The 23,606-nt window shown below is 35.1% G+C and overlaps 1 pseudogene; it reads left to right on the forward strand.

Moving 5' to 3' along the window:
* LOC104763294 overlaps window positions 1–23,137 on the forward strand; it is a 27,915-nt pseudogene extending 4,778 nt beyond the window's left edge.

A 23,606-nucleotide genomic window follows, 5' to 3' on the forward strand; every position in this document is an offset into this window, starting at 1 on the left:
GGGGGGGGGGGGAAGCGCAAAGCGGTTATGACCTTAGAAAGAATCCTACCCCTCATATGGTCAGAACAGCCACCTGCTTCAAAGACACAATAAGCATGCGGTAACCAACGTTGCCAACCATCATTCAATAACACCCGATCCAGCTTCTTAAGAATAAGATCATCATCTCGCTTATTACACCAAGTGTACATTGGACCAGTATAAGTCAGATCCGCCAAAGAACAAGTGTCAACCACTGCTTGAAAGTCCAGCATTCCAGAAGTGACAGTAGGACTAGTATCCACATGCGAATGCTCATTCAAATTCAAGGTTTCATTATAATCACCAAATAAGAGCCAAGGCTTGTTTTGGGAAAGAGGAGAGTTGTGGTGATCATGAATCTCACGCCAGAGCTCTTACGCTTCTCCGCCGTACTTAAAGCGTAAATAAATGAACAGAAAAATTCCTCAGTATCATCTGCAAGCTGAACAGAACACGTTACAATCTGTTCACTCTTATAAATAGGACTAAGACGCACATCACCTCTCCATAAAACCCAAATGCGTCCTCGATTGTTATACTCATAATTAGTTAAAGAATGAATTACTCAAATGTTATCCAAAAGTTGGTTTATTACTCATATCTATAAATCTTCTAAATATTACTCAAATGTTTAGTGCTCTGGGTGTAATTACAATTTACCTCTTGGGTTTAGTTTTTCGATTTTGAGTAAAAAAATAAAAAAAAATACACATCAGCAAATTAAAATACACATCATTTTTGATTTTCCATGTCACTAAACAGTTTTTTTTTCAGAATCCAACTTTTGGTTAAACCACACATCTAACCATGGTTAAACCAATCTTTTACTAAACCCTAGAAAATATTTTAACCAAGGTTAGTCATCATCTCATCTCAGCCTCCATCAGCCCCATTATAAATTGGAGCGTCTTCTTCATTCTTCACAAATTTCTTTCGTCCCTCACTGTTAAACCCTAGATCTTCTTCTTCTTTCTCAAAATCTTTCAATGGCATCCGCATATGTTGAGTTCCGGTGCTTCGTTGGAGGTCTAGCCTGGGCCACCGATGAGTACGAAGCACGGAATCGCCCGTGACCTTGCGTTTCTCGCTCTGGAATCGGAACCGGAAACGGAATCGCGATTCTAGAATTGAGGCATTTGAAAACGTGTTGGAAGCGACGATCCCGAGTTAGAAGCGTTACTATTGTAGATCAGAAGCGTCAACGACCATATCACGTTATTGAAACGACCATATCACGTTATTGAAAACTCGACCTTTTGAATTCATGTAAAAGAAATGATGTTTTATGTTGCATCTTCCACAAATTCGGAAAATCTATCTGTAAAATGAGTTAAAACCATAACTAACTACGCAAAATACAGTTATGGTGGCGGCTAGGGTTACAAAAAAATCGCAGGTCTTAAGATGAAGATGATAGTGGAATTATCATTTTACCCTTCATTAACTAAAACCAAAAAAAAAGGTCAAAAAGAGGGACTAAAGGGCTCGAACACATGCCATCATGGCTTTAAAACATGGCAACTTGCCAACAGACCTAGACAATTTCTCGAAACATTATTGCAACTGAATATATGTATCCTCTATATGAAATTATTAAATTATTGTGTGAAGACTTAAACAAAATTCCTAAGTAAAATTGTTTTTGGTAGTTAAGCACTAACTAGCTCTGTAACAGCATCTAATCATTTAAATAATGGAGATATTTTATGATATATATATATATATATATATATTATTTTCTATAATAATATTAAACGTTTCCAATGCGTACCCGCTTCCTATTTTTTTTTTTAAAAATCGCTTCTCCGCTTATGCGTACCCGCTCCCGTTTCCATGCAGCTTACAGTAAAACATTGATTTGTCTATTTTCAAAATTATGGCTGATTTAAGGTTAAGTTACGGCTGAGTTATATACTTCACACGACTCAGTTATGAATTACGGAGTTATGAGATATTAGTACGTATTCTTCTTTCTTTCTTGGGTCTTTTGTTCTCATATTCCTAATAAATTATCTAATTAAAACGTCTCTCGATATCACAAAAAGTGTTGTTGGGGAATCGCAAAAAATCACTAATTCTGTGCCTCCTCAGATCCACATATAATAAATACATAAAGTTAGCTTTTATCATAATATATTATTCGAATTAATTAAAAAAATTGAATTCTAATTGCAAATAAAAGAAATAAAAGTATTTCTCAAACAATTGACTGATATGGCTGAGTTATCGACATAAACGGCTGACTTATGAAATATTTGTAAATTAGAATTATAATAACTCAAAATTAAAATATAGAATGAAAAAATGAATATTACAATCATTATAAGCAATAAAAAGTAATAATTATAGACAAAGATTGATTTTTACACAGTCCGATCAAAATGTGTAAAACTTTCAAAAAATGATATTTAGGGGTTAGGGTTTGGGTTTGGGTTTGAGGTTTAGGGTTCATATTTCCAACATTATGGGTTTTAATATAACAGTTTGGTTTTTGTTATATTGTGTATGGTTTAAGGTGGTAATTTGGATATACTAATATGATAACCATTTGAAAATTTAAAATTTTTTGAAATTACTTTTCGGTTATTTCCGGTTATGGGTCGATTAGATGAATATATAACCATAAATAATCTAAATGTTATCCAAATTAGGTGGATTAACTTAATATAACCGATAGCAAGCTGAATATAACCGTAATTAACCAAAAATAATGGAAAATATAGTTTTCGGTTTGGTCGGTTATTTAGTCATTCTAATTTGAGTGTTGGCTGAGTTATGGTAAAGTTATGGCTGAGTTATGCAACAAATATATTAATTTATTATATACCTTCTCGAGAATACAAAAAGTGTTGTTGGGGAGATGCAAACAATAATTATGTTTATTGTTAAGAACCACACACGTAATAAATGAGATTTTAGTGATTTTTCATTTAAAAGGAATTCAAAATTTGAATTTGATTTTTTTTTTTTTTTAATAAAAGTATTTATCAAACAATTGACTAATATGGCTGAGTTATCGACATAAACGGCTGACTTATAAAATATTTGTAAATTAGAATTATTATAACTCAAAATTAAAATATAGAATGAAAAAATGGATATTACTATCATTATAAGCAATAAAAAGTAATAATTATAGACAAAGATTGATTTTTACACAATCTGATCAAATTGTGTAAAACATTCAAAACATGACATTTAGGGGTTAGAGTTAGGGTTAGGGTTAGGGTTTGAGGTTTAGGGTTCATATTTCCAACATTATGGGTTTTAATATAACAGTTTGGTTTTGGTTATATTGTGTATGGTTTAAGGTGGTAATTTGGATATACTAATATGATAACCATTTGAAAATTTAAAAATTTTTGAAGTTACTTTTCGGTTATTTTCGGTTATGGGTCGGTTAGATGAATATATAACCATAAATAATCCAAATGTTATCCAAATTAGCCGATAGCAAGCCGAATATAACCGTAATTAACCGAAAATAATGGAAAAAATAGTTTTCGGTTCGGTTTGGTTTGGTCGGTTATTTAGTCATTTTAATTTGAGGGTTGAGTGAGTTATGGTAAAGTTATGGTTGAGTTATCGTTTAAGGTCTTCTCAATAATATGAAAACGTATTCTTCTTTCTTTCCTGGGTCTTTTGTTCTGTCATATTCCTAATAAGTATGAAAACGTCTCTCGATATCACAAAAAGTGTTGTTAGGGAAGCGCGAAAAATCACCAACTATGTGCCTGCTCAAATCCACACGCATAATAAATTCGTAAAGTGAGTTTTTTATCACAAGATATTATTGCAAATAATTAAATAATTATTATTCAAATTTAGAATTTTATTTTTCTAAAAGTATTTCTCCAACAATTGAATATTAAAATTATTATAACTCAATATTTAAATTTACAATGGAAATATGTCTATTATTAGGTTAACTGATGGTTTCCCGCCAAAATATCACTTTACGGCTGAGTTATAATCATTACGGGAAAAAAAAAGGTCATGTGACGGCTGAGTTATAGTGAATTATGGCTGAGTTATAGTGATTTATGGCTGAGTTATCACAAGAAACAATTTGAAAGTAAATGGATGATATATATGACTTTATGGCTGAGTTATAATATTCACGGGAAAACGAAATGTCATGTGACGGCTGAGTTATAGTGAGTTATGGCTGAGTTATGGCTGAGTTATCACAAGAAACAATTTGAAAGTAAATGAATGATATGTATGACTTGACGACTGAGTTATAATATTTACAGGAAAACGAAAGCTCTCGTCGATTCATGTTACGGCTGAGTTATAGTGATTTATGGCTGAGTTATCACAAGAAACAATATGAAAGTAAATGGCTGATACATATGACTTTACGGCTGAGTTATAATATTTACGGGAAAACGAAAGGTCTTGTCGATTCATGTAACGGCTGAGTTATAGTGATTTATAAATTCTTAATGGCTGATATATCGGAGTCGTTGAAAAAATCAAATCGTCTTGAAAATTCATCGTTTTCTTCTTCGTCAGATGCTACTTCGACAACTTCTTCTTCTTCTTCGTTTTCTTTGTCAACATCTTACCATAATCAAAACAAGTGCCTTCAAATCCCCCATCGTACAATTCTTATGTAGATTCTACTTTCGAGTCACTGTTTATCATACTTCCTCTAGCTCCACTAGTTTCTGTAGACTCTTTCGCCCAAAACTCTACACATAGACGTAGCTGATCGGTTTTCCATAGCCCCAAAAAACATTGCAACTGTCGATCATTGGAGACAAAAACTGGTGGAGTATCATGCGCCATTAGTTTCAGTGCCTTGTTCGAGAACATGTAGCTCAGCTTTAGCTCATGGCTAAACGCGTCCAATCCGTAGTCTTCAAGAACAAGCTTCACAAGCTTGTCGTGTGTTGTGCCTCCATCTATCTGCACAACTATACAACCTCTATCATCGGTGTTAAATACATATCTCTGTGTCTTTACCCAATTACCGGAAACAACTAGAACCGGAACTGGATCCATGAAAGAAAATGAAGAACAAGGTGAAGAAGAAGTAGAAGAACAAGGTGAAGAACAATGTGAAGGAGAAGTAGAAAGAACTAGGTGAAGAAGAAAAGTGAAGAAGAAGTATAAGAACAAGGTGAAGAAGAAGGTAAATAGTTCACTTATTTACCAGTTGAAAAACAAGAGTCGAACGACGTTTCGTATTTCCGAAGAAAAAAAAATGACACGGAATGCTGACATGGATGCTGCGTCCGACGTGGCAACTCAGCCATCAAACAATTAATAACTCAGCCTATATAAAACTCAGTCACAACATGAAAAAACATTACAGTAATTAAAAAAACATTACAGTAATTAAAAAGCAAAAAAAATGCTGCCAAATTCAGCCACTTCATCAACTGAAAATATGTAACTCAGTCGTATCGTTTAATAAGTCAGCCGTAACTGAATAACATTCTAGTAATTAATTTTTTGCTACTAAGTCAACCGTCAAATGGTTGAGTTGTACGATAAGTCAGCCTATCACGGTTGAGTTGTAAAATAACTCAACCGTGACAATTGCTCATAAGTCAGCCGTTTTTCATAACTCAACCAGTCGGAAAATGGTAATTCAACCGTGTTGTATTGATAACTCAGCCAAAATTTTGACAACTCAACCATAGGGTGAAAACTCAGCCGTAAGGACGGCTGAGTTAGAGCATATCTCAACCAGATTTTAATAAGTCAATCGTAACCCTTGGTTGAGTTATGCTATAAGTCAGCCGTCCGCTCTTACTCAAATGTTTTTTCCATAACTCAGCGGCAACATATATATAACTCAGCCAAAACATTCCTCTATAACGCGTTACGGCTGAGTTATGGTTACACGTCAGCGATTTTTGACATGGCGTCTGACGTGTCAATGGTATCTTTGTAATAACGTTTTTTCTGGTAACATAAAATAAGGGTACGCTGGATATTTTGAAAATACCCGAAATATTCTAGTGATAAAATCTTTTTTTATGGATTCTGGTAATATTACCTAATTTGGATAACATTTGAGTAAATCACCCTTAGTTAAAAGTGAACAATCTTTAAACAAACGACTCCCCAACTTAGGAGGTATTTCCCGAACGAGGTATTTCTCAAAGTTTCTCATTTCTATTTGACAAACTAAATATTATAGAATCGCATAATTGGTTTGAACATTTTAGAGCCTAGACATTGTGGAGTAATAATATACCAAAACTAGTAAATCGGCGACAAAACATTGACAATAGGCGTTGCTGTAGAATTTTACATAAGTACATTATCGAATGAGTAAATATATTATTTAAAATTCCACTTTATTAGTTTGTTAATGTTGTATGTGTTTCAATTTATATGCGGACATATCCAAAACTCAACCAAAACCAAACAGAAATATAAAAATATTTACATGATCGAAAAAGTTATACCAGCTGAATGAAAATGCAACAATTTAGTAAAAATAGTCTTCTATGTCACAGTCTCTACACTCTTAGGCTATGAATTGGTAACATACCGGTGCGATTTCTAGATACATTTTTTTCTTTCAGAAAACTGATTTAGGCACCGATCACAAAAAAATTATTTTAATTTGTCTTTTTAAAAATAAACAAAAATATGTGTTTGCATTTCTATAAAAGATATTAAACATTGTTCGAGATAGCATTAGACGTTAATTGGGCGGTGACATAATGTCTAGTGTCTAAATCACTTAATCATGACATAAACGATTTTAAGCGGGTTAGGTATTATCAACATTAAGCATTATATACATAATATTAAAGATAAAAAGTATGTAGAAACATATGTTAGATAAATAAAAGTAATAAATCATAAACAAAAATTAGAAAAAAAGAAATATTTAATTTATATAAACAACATATGGAGGTTTATAATTGTGTATATGGATGTAAATTTTTAAAATTTAAATATACATAGTTAATAATTAGAAAAATATATTAAATCGAAACATATGTCATTTTAGGCAGTTTAGATGGTCTTCTAGGCATTGGTTGAACGACTAGAGTCTAGAGATCGTCTAGGCGACTGCCTAGACCGCTTTTGTAACACTGATATTAACTGTAAAACTCATGAACAAAAAGGATTTTGGGGTGGGTGTCGAGCGGCACAATAGGAGTGTCAATCGACACCAACAATTTTCCGGGTTCAGCGGTTTAGCTTGAATCAACGATAAGTTATATTTTGACGCTCTTGTTAAAGGGGGGGGGCTATTGGTTGTTCTAGAGGAGAGAAGGAGAGAGAGTTGTAGTGCTCTCACTTGGAAGGGAGGAGGAAAGAGATCCATCCTCTTCATGTATAAGGAGAAGGATTTGAGCTTGGTGGTGGATTGGGAGAGAGAAGGAGACTTTTTCATGGCTGTTATCTAGGTAAGTTGTGTTTTTTTATTTTTAGATCAGTTAGAGAATGGATGGTTGTAGCAGATTAGGGATTTGCAGCGAGAAAGAGTTTGAAGGAAGGTTCGGATCGTGATTTCAAGGTTGGTTTCATTCGACATCATTGTGGTGTCGGTGTTGGTCGACACCAACACCTGCGGATGGACTGCGCGGACTGGTTCGGGATGGCTACTTTGCGTCAACGGTGATAAAGAGTGTCCAAGTCAATATTTAACAGAAGCTTTGGGTGATAAAGACTGGTTAGTCTCTGTGAGAAGTCAAATCCATGAAAACCCAGAACTCCGCTTTGATTCGTCGCGATCTTGACAAATTAGGGTTTCGTATACTTACCCGTTGCTAAAACTGGTATTGTAGCTCAAATCGGGTCCGGTTCTCCTCGCGTTGTTGCTCTTCGAGCTGATATGGATGCTCTTCCTTTGCAAGTAAACTCCGATTTTATCTCTCTCTCTCTCTCTTATTGTTTGTTTTGGTTTCTTCAAATCTGTGTGAATTTGAGTTGGTGATGGTTCATGAACTTGTTGAGTGAGATCATAAGAGCAAAATCGATGGAAAAATGCATGCTTGTGGGCATGATTCACACACCACTATGCTTCTTGGTGCTGCTAAATTGCTTAGCAATCGCAAACATAAGCTTTAAGGTGAGATTTTTCTCTTCTTTGTTCTCTAGCTTGGTGTAGGTAATTGTGTTGTGACTTGTGAATTTGTGAGATTTTTAGCTTTACTTAGCTTGGTCTGTTGTTTGCAACGAAAGGATGAATCTTGACCAGGTTCTAAAATCTTAGTAGCTGAGATGTTTTGGTTTGATTTGGATAATGTTGCAGCTGTAACTGTGTTATATGTACAATTGGTTTATCGTTTGCAACAAAAGGATGAATCTTGCATTGTTTTCGCTGTTCATGTTCCAAAATCTTAGTAGTAATTATTGAAAAGTTTTGGTCTGATTTTAGAGTCTTGTAGCTGTATAACTATGTTCATTTGGTTAATCAACAGGGAAGAGTGAGGCTTGTTTTTCAACCAGCAGAAGAAGGTGGTGCTGGTGCTTTTTACATGATAAAAGATGGTGCTTTGGGTGAATCAGAAGCAATATTTGGTATGCATGTAGATACTGACTTACCTACAGGAGAAGTAGAAACATTCCCAGGTCCTACTATGGCAGCCACAAGCATATTCAGTGTAAGAATGAGTGCAAAAGTACCAGCTTCTTTTCCAAAGACCCATTCTTGTGTTGATCCCGTGCTGGCTGCATCATCTACCATCTTAGCATTACAACTTATAATCTCCTGAGAAGTGGATCCTCTCTCAAGCCATGTATGTTGTATACTTTCCCAATCGATAAATCTAATGGTCCTTTATGCATATTGATATCACTATTTGCAAAACTAAACCGAAGTCTTCTGACGCTAAAAGGTTAATGTTTTTGGTTTTAGGTCCTGTCTATAACATTTATGAAAAGCGACGCTTCTGAGTTTGATGAGACTCCAACGTATGTAAAATTTGGTGGAAGTCTGAGGAGTCTATGGCATTAACTTGTTGATACGTAGGTTGAAAGAGGTACGGATACATACTCGCAGTTTCAAAACAACCTTTGAATATGACATCTTTTGCCTGGTGATCAGTAAGAGTATAGTTATTGATTTTGATTCCTGAGTCTCTTGTTACTCTGTTCTAGTAAAAAATTCATGGAACAAGCCATTGCTATATCCACAAGCTCTCTTCCACGATCCACAGAATCACGAATGCTCAAATGTAAGCTAACGCAATTATTGCTGACAGGTCGTTGAAGGAGAAGCTGAAGTTTATAGATGCAAAGCAGATATAAACATGCATGAAGATAGCCATCGTATGTATCCAGCAACAGTGAACAACCACAAGCTTACACGAATACACACTACGAGAAAACAGGAAATTAAGACTGCACTTATAGTCGCTTAGTAGTCGCTAATTCATATATTACGACTACGTTACGACTAATCACTATTGTCGTAAAACGTTAGTCGGTAAGAAATTCAGTCGTAAATTAGTCAGTAAACAGTGACTCATTTACGACTAATCCACGTAGTCGTAACATTAGTCGTAATGTTGTCGTAACCTTTTACAACTGTTTGGTGACGATGTTACGACTAATAAAAATGTGAGCAGTAGTATTGTACGTGTAGTCGTAAAGTAGTCGGTAAACATTTACGACTATTTGATGACAGTTTAACGATTAATGCGATGTGAAGAAGATTAGTTTGAGAATAGTTGTGATTTAGTCGTTAAATGCAGTGACTGCGTGGCTACTACGTGATAACTATTTGATGACTGTGTTACGACTATGTAAAGCCAGATTTAATGACTACTTGAAGACTAGGGATTAAAACCCAGAATCTTTTATTTTTTGTTTTGTTTATAATTCGAATTTATAATCAAAGAAAGACCTAAAATTTGCATATTTAAAACAACCAAAAGAGAGAACCAAAAAGATCAATCCTAAAACTATGATTCTCTTAAGTGACAAGGAACAACACATCATCCCAAAATGTCAAGTTCATTAGAGTAAGAAATAGAGATAAGTAGCCTAAGAAGTAACCTAAGGAGGAGATGCTCTTTATGTTAGAGGGTCGATGGATGCATCACTTGATTCAGACTCATGGAATTCGACAAAGGTCGGTTCAAGTTTGTGCATGAACTTTTCCAAGTACTCTATCTTCTTCTGTTGCCCAGCCACAACTTTGGAATGTTCTGCTTCACGAGCAGCAATCTCAGCATCACATTTTGTATTATAGGCAACTTGTTTTTCAATGATACAATGAGCGTCCTTCATTTGCTCTTGCAATGCTACAAACGATGACAACTTTCCTTGTTGATAGCTCTTGCCATTGAGAAGATCATGAAGATTATCCTTGAGGCTTCCGAGCCCAAAAATATTACCTCGTGAATCTTTCTCACTGGACTAAGAAAAGAAAAGGTGAAACTGTAAATAGAGAATATGAAATTTAAAGACTCTTTAAATATAGATTGTGAGAAATGTAACTTTACATGAAGAAAGATGGCCGTATAATCTTCTGCAGTGAGCTCCTGAACTCGTGAAGGATCTGACTCGATCTCAAATAGCTTAGCTTGTAAGTTTTTCTCATAAGTTGTTAAGATCTTCTCGGCTTTGCAATCGACATACGTACCATCTGGCTTTGTATGAGTCTCTTTGAAAACCTCACCAAGACTCACTAGTCTCCCCAGTTTTTCTTCCTGGAATGTTACAAAAACAAAGAAAAGGGTTAAGACATAAGTTTAAGTTAGACATAAGTTTAAGTTGCAAAGGTGTAAGAAAAAAACAGAAGTTACCCACCAAGCCTTGTTTGACTTATTGATACAATGTTGGTGCAGATAAGTGCATGTGAGGACCGAAACCATTACGGTCTGACATACGACCATTGGAATAGATTCGACTCCTTTCTTGTGCTTCTTTAGTATTCCACTGAGCAACCATTATTTCCAAAGTGCACCCTCGATCCATTTAGGTCGAACTCGACTAGTCCTAGCGGCGCTAACCATGTTATTTCATCTGTCGTTGGCATATCTCATAGAAATACTCTTGCACTGTCCATGTTATCAAAGGATCCCAAGTGTGTGTTTTCTAGGAAAAAGGAAAATAGAATTAAGTTAGTGAAAAACAATAATTAAAACCTATCTATGTAGGAAACCCAAGTAGAGAAAACTATACCGCAAACTCAATGAAGTATCTTTCTAGTATCTCTGGAGGCACACATGACCAATTGTAGTATGGACCATCAAATTTGTTTGTAAAAACTTTAGTAATCTTCCAAACCAGTTGTGATTTAGCATCACAAGTAAACCTCAGATAACATAAGAATGAAGTCAGTTTGACATCACGAGTAAACCTCATAACATAAGAATCAAGCGATAAGCAAACATCAAACAAGATGCAAACCAATAACAGACATGTCTTTCGACCAATAACAAACATGAAACACTAAGAGTGTTACTACAATCAGATGCAAACCAATAAAAGACATGAAACCCTAAGAGTGTTTACTACAATGAGAAAACAAAAATCAACCAACTAATTAGAACACAGTTGTAAAATTATTAAAAAATAGACATACCAAGTCGTTTCAGGCTTCGGTTCCATAGAGAGGAAGGTGGCGAACTTATGAGGGTTCGGCACCATAAGTATCGCGTTTAGAGCCCTCAACGTGTCCTCCTGGAGTTCCGGCAACACTAGATCTGACTCTTCGAAGTTGTTACCTTGAGAAGAAGGATGACTTTGAGAGTGAGAGGCTGCATTTGGAGATCTCGCAGAATCTTCCAATGGATTCGACTGAACCGGTGGATTGTTCATAACTTCGGTTAATGACCGAGATGGATGTTCTTCACCAACTCGATTCACGGAGTTCTGAAATAGGACCTGCGGTGGTGGATAGTTTCTGACCGGCGGTGCTGCAGATGTCGATAGTTGGGAAGAAACGCAGACTTGTTCTTGAAGAGTCTAAGGCGTAGGATTTTCAGCCCCCGGCGTGAAGTTGCATTGAGGCGGTAGAGGGTTGATTCTTCTCACCTTAGACAGAGGATTAGAGCCACCGGGTATGAGAGAAGCGTTGAAGGCAACATTTCTCTTGCGTCCATGCTTCTTAACAAGAGGCATCATCTGCTCTTTTGAAGAAGAAGAACAAGAATGATAGAGAGATATCGGAGATTGATATCAGAGATTGATATCGAAGATTAGGATTTCAGAGATCGTATTAGAGAGATATCGGAGAAAAAGAAAGGTGAGAATGATTAGAGATTATGGTTGATGATTAGGGTTAGGTCGTGTGTGATGGCTTGTTAATGAACCGCATAAGTGGATTTCGTGTTTAATTAACCAAAACATTTTCTATATAGTCGCTTATCAGTCTCTATGTAGTTGGTATATACAAAGACAATTTTATTTGAAAAGGCTTTGCTTGTTTTGGAGTCCATACTTTGGTCCACCGTGTAATTGTGGTATTTAAACCCAAATATTTTGAACTTAGTCACTTATTTGTCGCTAATCAGTCACTTAATTTAATCCTTTTAAAACCATACAATTTAGTTTATATATTACATATTATTTAGAGCATAATTCAGTTTACAAAATTTTATTGCACAAATTAGACATAAACATAATTAGGAGCATTCTTCGTCATCGGGTTCTTCATCATCCGAAGATGATAACTTACACAAGAATTCATCTTTAGGTTCCAAATCTTTAACGTCGTAATCGAGATTTATTGGGTTTATTCCCTCTTCCAAATTGTCAAGTACAATATCTTCAAATGTAGTCATCAATACAGTATCATCATTCTCGGTTTGGAAAAGAGTCGTCTCTGAACTGTTGACATATTCTCCAGAAATGAGCCATATTTGCTTCGGATTTTTTATGTATGGATACAGAATATAACACACTTTTTCTGCTTGAGAGGCTGCATTTGCATATTATGAAAGTTACATTTCCATATCAACAATAATGTTTTATTTATAGAAATATAAATAAATATATATATATATATATATATATATATATATATACTTACCTAGAATAAATGGTTTGTATTTATTGTACTTTCTTTTTGAAAGTACGTCTACGACACCACCATTGTTGATCGGAGTGCCTCTACCGATAACATGGTCATACCACTTGCACTTAAAAAGTGTGATTCTCAAATTAACCATCCCCCCTCATACTGAAGCTCTATGATATCAGTTATGGTTCCGTAGAAATCCGCTGCATCAGATTCATCCTTGTAATTTTCACCCTTAGCATATACCCCATAGTTACATGTGTTTCGTCCAGCACCGTGATTCTCTGTATGAAACAAATACCCTCTTGTAAAATACATTGGCCATGTCTTAACCTTGTTCAAAGGTCCATCCACTATCTCTTGAATCCAAGTAGGAAATGGATTTGTGGTGTTCTAGTAAGTAGCCTGCATATATGTATAAAGTTATGTTCAATAATTTTAATAAGTATTTATATATAGCATGAGTTTTGTTGTCACACAAATATTCTTTAACCCATAAATGATATTCGTCTGCTCTTTTGGTAGAGAATTCTTTCTCGGGAAGTTCTGGATATTTTGCTGAAAGAAAATCTTCGAACATACTCTATATACAAGACAAACACAAATATATGAGAAATCATAGCAGAATATATATATATATATATATATATATATATATATATTTATATATATATATATATATATATTTATATATATATATATATATTTATATACTAAAGTGCAAGTAATTTGAGCGATCACTACTTAATTATGTACCTTTCAATTGGCTTAAAATAGTCACAATTTCTTAAAACATATGCGTGTGCGCATTGATAGTCTTGGCTTGAGAGCCATGTATCATACATTTCCCCACTTGGACGTCCAACGTAAGTAAATATAGAAGTATGACAACCCACAGATCAATTGGTGACAGCTTGTCCTGTGGGAAAGTTGTTAAAGGGTGGGGACCAGGGTTCGAGGAACGCCGGGTGCACCAATAACCTATGTGTGGATTGGGATATCCATAGTGAGGGGTTAGGATCGATGCCCTGCAGGGCGAGGTTTGGGCCTATGGGGGCAAGCTAGCGGTTGGCTAGTGGGGTCACGGGACGGGTTGTCATAAAAAGGCACTCCAGGCACATGGTATACAGGGATTTCACCATCATCAAATCTTGTTAACCTGGCCAAATGATTGAAAATTAAATATATATTCACACAATATATTCAAATCTTGATAGCATTTACCTTGATTTTGTTTGTATGTTCGCGGCAAAGTAGTGCTCTGAAAAGTATGCAATCTCGTCATTGATATATGATTTAACAATTGATCCTGCTGCATGTCTTTTGTTCTTTGATTTTCCTTTAATTTTTTTTAAAAAATCTTTTAAAATGATACATCCACCTATATTGGACAGGACCTCCTAATTCAGCTTCAAAAGGGAGATGTATATGCAGGTGCTCCATCACATCAAAAAAGGATGGTGGAAAGATCTTTTCCAAGTTGCATAGGATTAGAACTATATTCTGTTTTAGAATTTGAATGCGACTTGTATGCAAAGTCCTAGAACATAAGTCCCGGAAAAATTCTCCAACCCCTACAAGATATATTCAAACTTCAATATCACATTAAGATAAATTAACGAGTACCTGATAACGCAAGGTGGACATTCCTGTGTAGCAGTTCTGTAAAGATAAATGGAAGTAACCGCTTCATAAAAACATGGCAATCATGGCTCTGCATGCCTGAAAGTTTCCATTTTCCATATCAACACAACTAGCTAAGTCATTATTATTTCCACCCTCAATATAATTTATTTGGGAAAATCCCATAAAAACCATCAAAGCGGCAATGACTCCCAGTTTAAACCTCCAAACTATTATACACTCAACTAAAACCATAAAAATGTCAAATTTATTAAATCAAACCTTCAATGTGGCATTCGTGTTCGTGAGTCAATAATTATCACCGAAACAATTAACTCCGTTAACAGAATAGGTCACCCCGTCAACTGAATAATAACTTCGTTCGTTTAATAACCCACATGTGATTTTTAATATTTTTTCAATTAATAAAACTAATTAAAATAATTAAAACAAAAATAAAATAAAAAATGCCCCAAATCAAATCGATTTGGGGGTTGGGGTTAGTAAAAAATAAAAATAAAAAAGACTTACACAATTTCTTTTTGTAATGATTCAAATGCATTTTATATGAACATGGTTTATGTTTTATGGAATGATTTCTTTTTATCTTATTGTTTTATTTTTATTTTTTTTCCTTTGTAATGTTTTTACTTTTTATAATTAATTATCACATTTAAGATCCTAATTTATGAAAAAGCATGTTTGTTAATAGAACGAACGAAGTTATTGTTTAGTTGACGGGTGAACTATTCTGTTAACGGAGTTAACTGTTCCGGTGATTAATGTGGACCCACAAATACAAATGACATATCAAAGACATAACCAAACTCTTCTTCTTCTTTTTTTTGACAATCAACAAAACTCTTCTTCTTCTTCTTATAAATCTATGCAGGGGAGCTTCCGCCAATATCATCATCATCATCATCCTCTTCCTCCTCCTCCTCGACATTTTGTACTTACGTCTTTTTAATCTCTTCTTATTTTTTCTTGTTCTTTTTTCTTTCTTCATTTTCTTCATTCTTTGTGCCATGGATCATTCCTTAAAAAAATTATTAACAAAGGCAAAACGGTAATTCAAACGGCCATCGTCTCCCAACAGTCCGGCTACTCTAAAACCCTAAATCTATGGCCGCCAACTTTTTTTAGCTTAGTTTCTACCCATTTTTTCTTCTTTTCAATTGAATATGACATAGAAATAGTAGATCTCTAATCTTAACATCATATTTAAGTAGAAAATCAAATCAAAATAGATTTTTTTTTTTTTGATTTTTTGAATCAAGGTTTCAAGTAAAATAAAATGAAGTGAAAAACTACAAAATATTAGATGACTCACCTGCAACCACTGCTCCTATCACTACATAATCAACCACTCTCTTTCCCACGTCTTTTGCGAACCTTACCACTTCATCTTTGTGAGGCGCACAACACATGTTTGTTTGTTTTTTTTTTTGTATAAATTGAATTGTGACTCCCCATGATTTTTTTTGTATAGGCAAAGTTTTTTGGGATTTAATTCTCTTTTTGACCAAAAAAAACATTTCTCAAATCTCCTCCTTATAATATTTATTTTCTTTTAGAGATAATGGCATTTAGATCCATTCTCCTAAGAAAGTCTTTCACACACATCTACTTTTTGTCCATGGTATACTTTTGAGAATGATTTGACAAGTTTGCAATAAATTGATGACTATTTTGCCCTTGTTTCTTTTTGTAGCACAAAAAATAGTATTTTTTTTTTGTTATTATCTCTCTGTTTTTTCTTACTTTTATTTTTATAGTTATTTGTGTGGTTATTATCAAAAATTTGTATATATTTTATTGCAAAATAGATAATGATTACATTTTTCTATATTTTAAGATCCATTTTTATATATTTTAGGTGAATAAGTTATATATTATCCATTTTTAGCTGAACATTTGTTATTTTATAAGTGAATAGTATTTTTATGGATATAATAATTTTATGGATGATGTGTCTATGTTTTAGATTCAAGCTTTAAAATGTTTAGAATTCAAGGTGTAGGGTTTAGGGTTTACTATACAATTCATGGATACTAGTAACAAATCACCATGTGATGATTTAGGGTTTAGGGTATATGGATAGGATTTAGGGTTTTGGGTTTTGGATTTTTGGAAAGATTTATGGTTTAGGTTTTAGTGTTTAGGGTTTTCTAATTTAGGATTATGTTTTACGACTTATGTGGATTATGTGTCATTGATTTGGGTTTAGGGTTTAGGGTTTAGAGGTTAGGGTTTAGGGCACAATGACAACATCAAATCCAAAAACATGTGGTCATGTGTACATGAGTAGAATACTACACCTAATATTTAAGCCTAACACACTAAATACTAGACACAAAATGTTAACGCCTAACCATGTATATTAAAAATTGAACATTAATGCACTAACTCCATATGGATTCGAATGTACTATCCACCTTGACTGAATTCGGTGGTGCTAGATTAGTCATCACATCAATCGTAGCTCTATCAACTTCAATGCCTTTCTCTAAAATCTTATGCCCCAAAACAATTCCTTCTTTCACCATGTAGTGACAATTTTCCCAATTTAAAACCAAATTGGTTAGACAAGAAGAAAAAGAGTCTCCATATACAGAGAAGTCATCCATGAATACCTCAACAACATTTTCTATAAGATCTGAGAAAACGGACATTATACACCGCTGAAAAGTAGCGGGTGCATTACATAATCCAAACAGCATCCTACGAAGGTACCATAAAAACATGTAAATGTGGTTTTCTCTTGGTCATTAGGGTGAATTGGGATTTGAAAGAAACCAGAATATCCATTAAGAAATCAATAATGACTATGGTTAGCTAACCTTTCTAACATTTGATCAATGAATGGTAAAGGGAAGTAATCTTTTCTAGATGCAGCATTATGTCTCCTAAAATCAATACACATGAGATGTCCAGTTATAGTTCTAGTAGGAATTAGCTCATCTTTATCATTCTTAACAACAATAACTCCTCCTTTCTTTGGCACCACATGTACAAGTGAAACCCATGTACTATCTGATATAGGATATATGATACCAGCATCAAGGAGCTTAATAATCTCTTTCCTCACCGCATTTCTTAGGTTAGGATTTAACCTTCTTTGTGGTTCAATGGAAGTCATTGATTCATCATCTAAATGAATCGTATGTATGCAAAGAGTTTCAGAAATTCCTTTAATATCATCTAGTGAATAACCAATAGCTCTCATATACTTTTTTAATTCACATAGAAGAGAAACAGTTTCTTGTTCACTAAGTTCTTAATTGATAATAAAAGGATAAGTAGAGTTTTAGTGTAACACCCGCGAACCAAAACTCTGCGTTTTGGGGGTGGGTGTCGGTCGACACCAAGGTTTTCTAGTTCGACCAGATTGAGTTTTTGATCGATTTGGTTCAGTTTGGTTTAAGGAAACCATAGAACCGGGTATTAATGGAGAAAACTCGAACTAGGTCGTGTTTTTGTTGTTTGTCGCCGCTTGGAACAGAGAGAAAGGGAGACAAACTTTGTTCTTGTGGTTTTGGGAGCTTTTGTGAGATTTCAAGGCCTTTTTGGTGAGATATTGCTGTGGGAGTAGAGATCCAGGGCTAGGAACGTGGTGGGAAGGTTGTCGTGGTGGTAGCTTCGTCGTTTGGGCTTAGATCTCGTTGTTTGGCTAAGGTGAGTGCATGACCATGCCTTATCTAAGCTAAGATCTCTGTTTCTGTGATATTGTGTGTTGTTTGGTTGTTTCTGTTGGTTGTTTATGAGTTTTTTCTAGCTCCTGAGGCTTGGATTCTTTCCTAGGACATGCGGTGGTGGATAGTTTCTGACCGGCGGTGCAGCAGATGTCGATAGTTGGCAAGAAACGCAGACTTGTTCTTGAGGAGTCTAAGGCGTAGGATTTTCAGCCGCCGGCATGAAGTTGTATTAAGGCGGTAGAGGGTTGATTCTTCTCACCTTAGACAGAGGATTAGAGCCACTGGGTATGAGATAAGCGTTGGGGGCAACATTTCTCTTGCGTCCAGGCTTCTTAACAAGAGGCATTCTTTGCTCTTTTGAAGAAGAAGAACAAGAATGATAGAGAGATATCGGAGATTAGGGTTTCAGAGATCGTATTAAAGAGATATCGGAGAACAAGAAAGGTGAGAATGATTAGAGATTAGGGTTGATGATTAGGGTTAGGTCGTGTGTGATGGGCCGTTAATGGACCGCATAAGTGGGTTTCGTGTTTAATTAACCCAAACATTTTCTATATAGTCGCTTATTAGTCCCTACGTAGTTGGTATATACAATGACAATTTTATTTGAAAAGGCTGGGCTTGTTTTGGAGTCCATACTCTGCTCCACCACGTAATTGTGGTATTTAAACTCAAATATTTTGAAATTAGTCACTTATTTGTCGCTAATCAGTGGCTTAATTTAATCCTTTTAAAACCATATAATTTAGTTTATATATTATATATTATTTAGATCATAATTCAGTTTACAAAATTTTATTGCACAAATTAGACATAAACATAATTAGGAGGATTCATCGTCATCTGGTTCTTCATCATCCGAAGATGATAAATTTCACAAGAATTCATCTTCAGGTTCCACATCTTCAACGCCGTAATCGAGATTTATTGGGTTTACCCCCTCTTCCAAATTGTCAAGTACAATATCTTCAATTGTAGTCATCAATACAACATCATCATTTTTGGTTTGCATAAGAGTCGTCTCTGAACTGTTGACATATTCTCCAGAAATTTTTCCCCTCGGATTCACCTTTAGAACATTGAGCCATATTTGCTTCGGTTTTTTTATGTAGGGATACGGAATATAACACACTTGTTCTGTTTGAGAGGCTGCATTTGCATATTATGAAAGTTACATTTGCATATCAACAATAATGTTTTATTTATAGAAATATAAATAAATACATATATATATATATATATACTTACCTAGAATAAATGGTTTGTATTTATTGTACTTTCTTGTTGAAAGTACGTCTACGACACCACCATTGCTGATCGGAGTGCCTCTACCGATAGCAGGGTCATACCACTTGCACTTAAAAAGTGTGATTCTCAAATTAACCATCCCCTCATACTGAAGCTCTATGATATCAGTTATGGTTCCGTAGAAATCCGCTGCATCAGATTCATCCTTGTAATTTTCACCCTTAGCACATACCCCATAGTTACATGTGTTTCGTCCAGCACCGTGATTCTCTGTATGAAACAAATAGCCTCTTGTAGAATACATTGGCCATGTTTTAACCTTGTTCAAAGGTCCATGCACTATCTCTTGAATCCAAGTAGGAAATGGATTTGTGGCGTTCTAGTAAGTAGCCTGCATATATGTATAAAGTTATTTTCAATAATTTTAATAAGTATTTATATATAGCATGAGTATTGTTGTCACACACATATTCTTTAACCCATAAATGATATTCGTCTGCTCTTTTGGCGGAGAGTTCTTTCTCGGGAAGTTCTGGATATTTTGCTGAAAGAAAATCCTCGAACATACTATATATACAAGACAAACACAAATATATGAGAAATCATAGCAGATTATATATATATACTAAAGTGCAAGTAATTTCAGCGATCACTACTTAATTATATACATTTCAATTGGCTTAAAATAGTCACAATTTCTTAAAACATATGCTTGTGCGCATTGATAGTCTTGGCTTGAGAGCCATGTTTCATACATTTCCCCACTTGGACGGCCAACGTGAGTAAATATAGAAGGCACTCCAGACACATGATATACAGGGTTTTCACCTTCATCAAATCTTGTTAACCTGGCCAAAGATTGAAAATTAAATATATATTTACACAATATATTCAAATCTTGATAGCATTTACCTTGATTTTGTTTGTATGTTCGCGGCAAAGTAGTGCTCTGAGAAGTATGCAATCTCGTCATTGATATATGATTCAACAATTGATCCTGCTGCATATCTTTTGTTCTTTGATTTTCCTTTAAATTTTTTAAAAAAATCTTTCAAAATGATACATCCACCTATATTGGACAGGACTTCCTAATTCAGCTTCATAAGGGAGATGTATATGCAGGTGCTCCATCACATCAAAAAAGGATGGTGGAAAGATCTTTTCAAAGTTGCATAGGATTAGAACTATATTCTGTTTTAGAATTTAAATGCGACTTGTATGCAAAGTCCTAGAACATAAGTCCCGGAAAAATGCTCCAACCCCTACAAGATATATTCAAAATTCAATATTACATTAAGAATTATATAAGTACTTCATAAATAAATAGAATTTTGATTTATTAATTAACGAGTACCTGATAACGCAAGGTGTACATTGCTGTGTAGCAGTTCTGCAAAGATAAATGGAAGTAACCGCTCCATAAAAATATGGCAATCATGGCTCTTCATTCTTGAAAACTTTCCATTTTCCATATCAACACAACTAGATAAGTCTGACGAATAACCATCTCGGAATTTAACTGAGTGTATCACACATTCCAATAAGCTTGTTTTGGCTTCTTCTGTCAATGTATATGCCAAGAAAGGTGTTTTACCTCTACTATCAAGATGTAAATGTGGTCGAGAAAAAAACTTTACTAAATCCAATCTTGACATGATGGTATATTTTGATTTACCCTTCACACGCATAAGAGTATACATGATGTTGTCCAAAAAAAATTTTCTCTGTATGCATCAATTGACAGTCACACACCAATTGACATCCACAGTGAGGGGTTAGGATCGATGCCCTGCAGGGCCAGATTGGGGTCCGTTTGGGTGGCTAGCGGTGGGATAGTGGGGTCCGCGGGACGGGTTGTCACATAGCAGATCAATTGGTGACAGCTTGTCCTGTGGGAAGGTTGTTAAAGGGTGGAGACCAGGGTTCGAGGAACGCCTGACGCACCAATAACCTACTGGTGGATTGGGATATCCACAGTGAGGGGTTAGGATCGATGCCCTGCAGGGCCATCTTGGGGTCCGTTTGGGCGGCTAGCGGTGGGCTAGTGGGGTCTGCGAGACGGATTGTCACAGTTTCGTTCTGGTAAATAATTATTCAACATTTCATAAACCGAATCTACTAACTTTTCACTCATATTATAATCTGCCTTATTTTGCATGACTCTAGCAGCTAGGGATAATTGTGAGTGACCTTCATGACAACCATCATATAATGGATTTTTTTTGCACCTTCTAACAAGTCGCAGAATTTCTTGGAATGGTTAAGTATCGGTTCCTCTACATTATGATAACTACCATCTTGATGATAATTATCATCTAAACTTATGTTATAACGAAATGCATCATTCAGCATATCCACATATCTATCTCCTACCACATTAACCACTTCTTCAGTCCCACTTATAAACGTCGGATCTACATAACTCGTTCTTATGCCCATATTAATTTCTTCCTCATGTTTATACCAAACATAATAATCTGGCATAAACCCATAGCAAAAAAGAAGATTCCAAATTGTACCCCCCGGAAGACGCCTACCGTTTTTGCACTTATCACAAAGGCAGTGAAACTTACCACCATTATTTTGTGCTAAACGCTGGCTATTTGCAAAAGGCATGAACTCCTCTACCCCGGTGATGAACTCTTCCGTGAAATTTTCCGTCACTTCATCAAGCCTCTTATGCATCCACTCCCGAAAATGACTATAATTAGAATTTCCCGCCATTATTAAAGACATCTCACTCTCGTTTTTTTCTCTCTCGATTTTTTTTTCTCACTCTCGATTTTATTTGTCTCACTCTCGATTTTTTTCTTATTAATGCTCTTGCTTGTGGTGTGAATAAAATATGAAACGAAGGTGTGGTATATATAGAGTTTTTTGGATACTACTTACCGACTATTTAACGACTGAGATGTGACTCAAACTTTTAGTCGTAAAAAAACAAAGCTTACCAACCCCACAAACGAATAAAACGTGTTTCTTTTTGGCCGACATGTTTACGACTCGCCTCATAAGTCGGTTAGTAGTCTCCAAATTTCCGGCTAATAGATATGGTCGTATGTTAGTCGGAAAATTAACGACTCGCCGTAGTGGTCCCATGTAATCGTCAAATTACCTACTCTTAGGTGACGATATTACTTTCTTGTCTTTCAGTCGTAAAGTCGTCGCTAATTAACGACTATTGAACCAACTACTCAATTCAGTCGGTAAAAAACGAGTTGTAAATTAGTGGTTAAGCAGTCGGTATGTAGTCAGTAAATTTGGCGACTACGTGTTTAGTCGCCAATCGTAATCGTAAATGTCCTGTTTTCTTGTAGTGACACTGAAAAAGTTTTGAAAAAGTTGATTGGACCCGAGAAGGTGAAACCGGGTGAAAATTGCGGGTGAGGATTTTGCCTTCTATCAACAAGAAATACCTGGTTACTATCTAGGAATCGGCATCAGAAACGAAGAAATCGGTTCTGTATGTAGCGTTCATTCCCCTTATTTCTTCCTCGACGAGAATGTTCTTCCTTATGGATCAGCAGTGTTTGCTGCCTTAGCTGAGATGTATCTACTAGAGCATCATCAGAATCAAACTAAGTCTGGATATTGAAAAAAATAATAAAGAAACTTAGATTCTCTCTAACCCCACTCTATTTTAGAGTCAAAAATTCTATTATATAGCAACATTTGCTCCAACCCTACTCTATATTTTACTCTAAAATAGAGAAAATGATAAGATTACTCTATATATATAGCAACTCTATTCTCACCTCTATTTTTTTACTCTAACTCTATTTTAGAGTTGTAATACATTGGAGAAAAACAATATTCTATTTTAGAGTTACTCTAATTTAGAGAAAAAAATAGAGATATACAGATGGTGTAAGTAAAGCTATCGTAACTTTTGAGAAATCAGTTGTGATAAGTAATGAGTCTCACTCACACATGGGTAAGGTGCATGTGATGGAGTCATTGGAAACGTAGCCGTTTTTTGTGATCGGTATTACTATTACCGGACCCAAAGAACAAAAAAAAAAATTGTGTAGTTTTTTTTTTCTTCTTTTTTTTTTTTTTTTTTT

Source organism: Camelina sativa, chromosome 18 (genome assembly GCF_000633955.1).
Source record: "Camelina sativa cultivar DH55 chromosome 18, Cs, whole genome shotgun sequence".
Taxonomy (NCBI): Eukaryota; Viridiplantae; Streptophyta; class Magnoliopsida; order Brassicales; family Brassicaceae; genus Camelina; species Camelina sativa.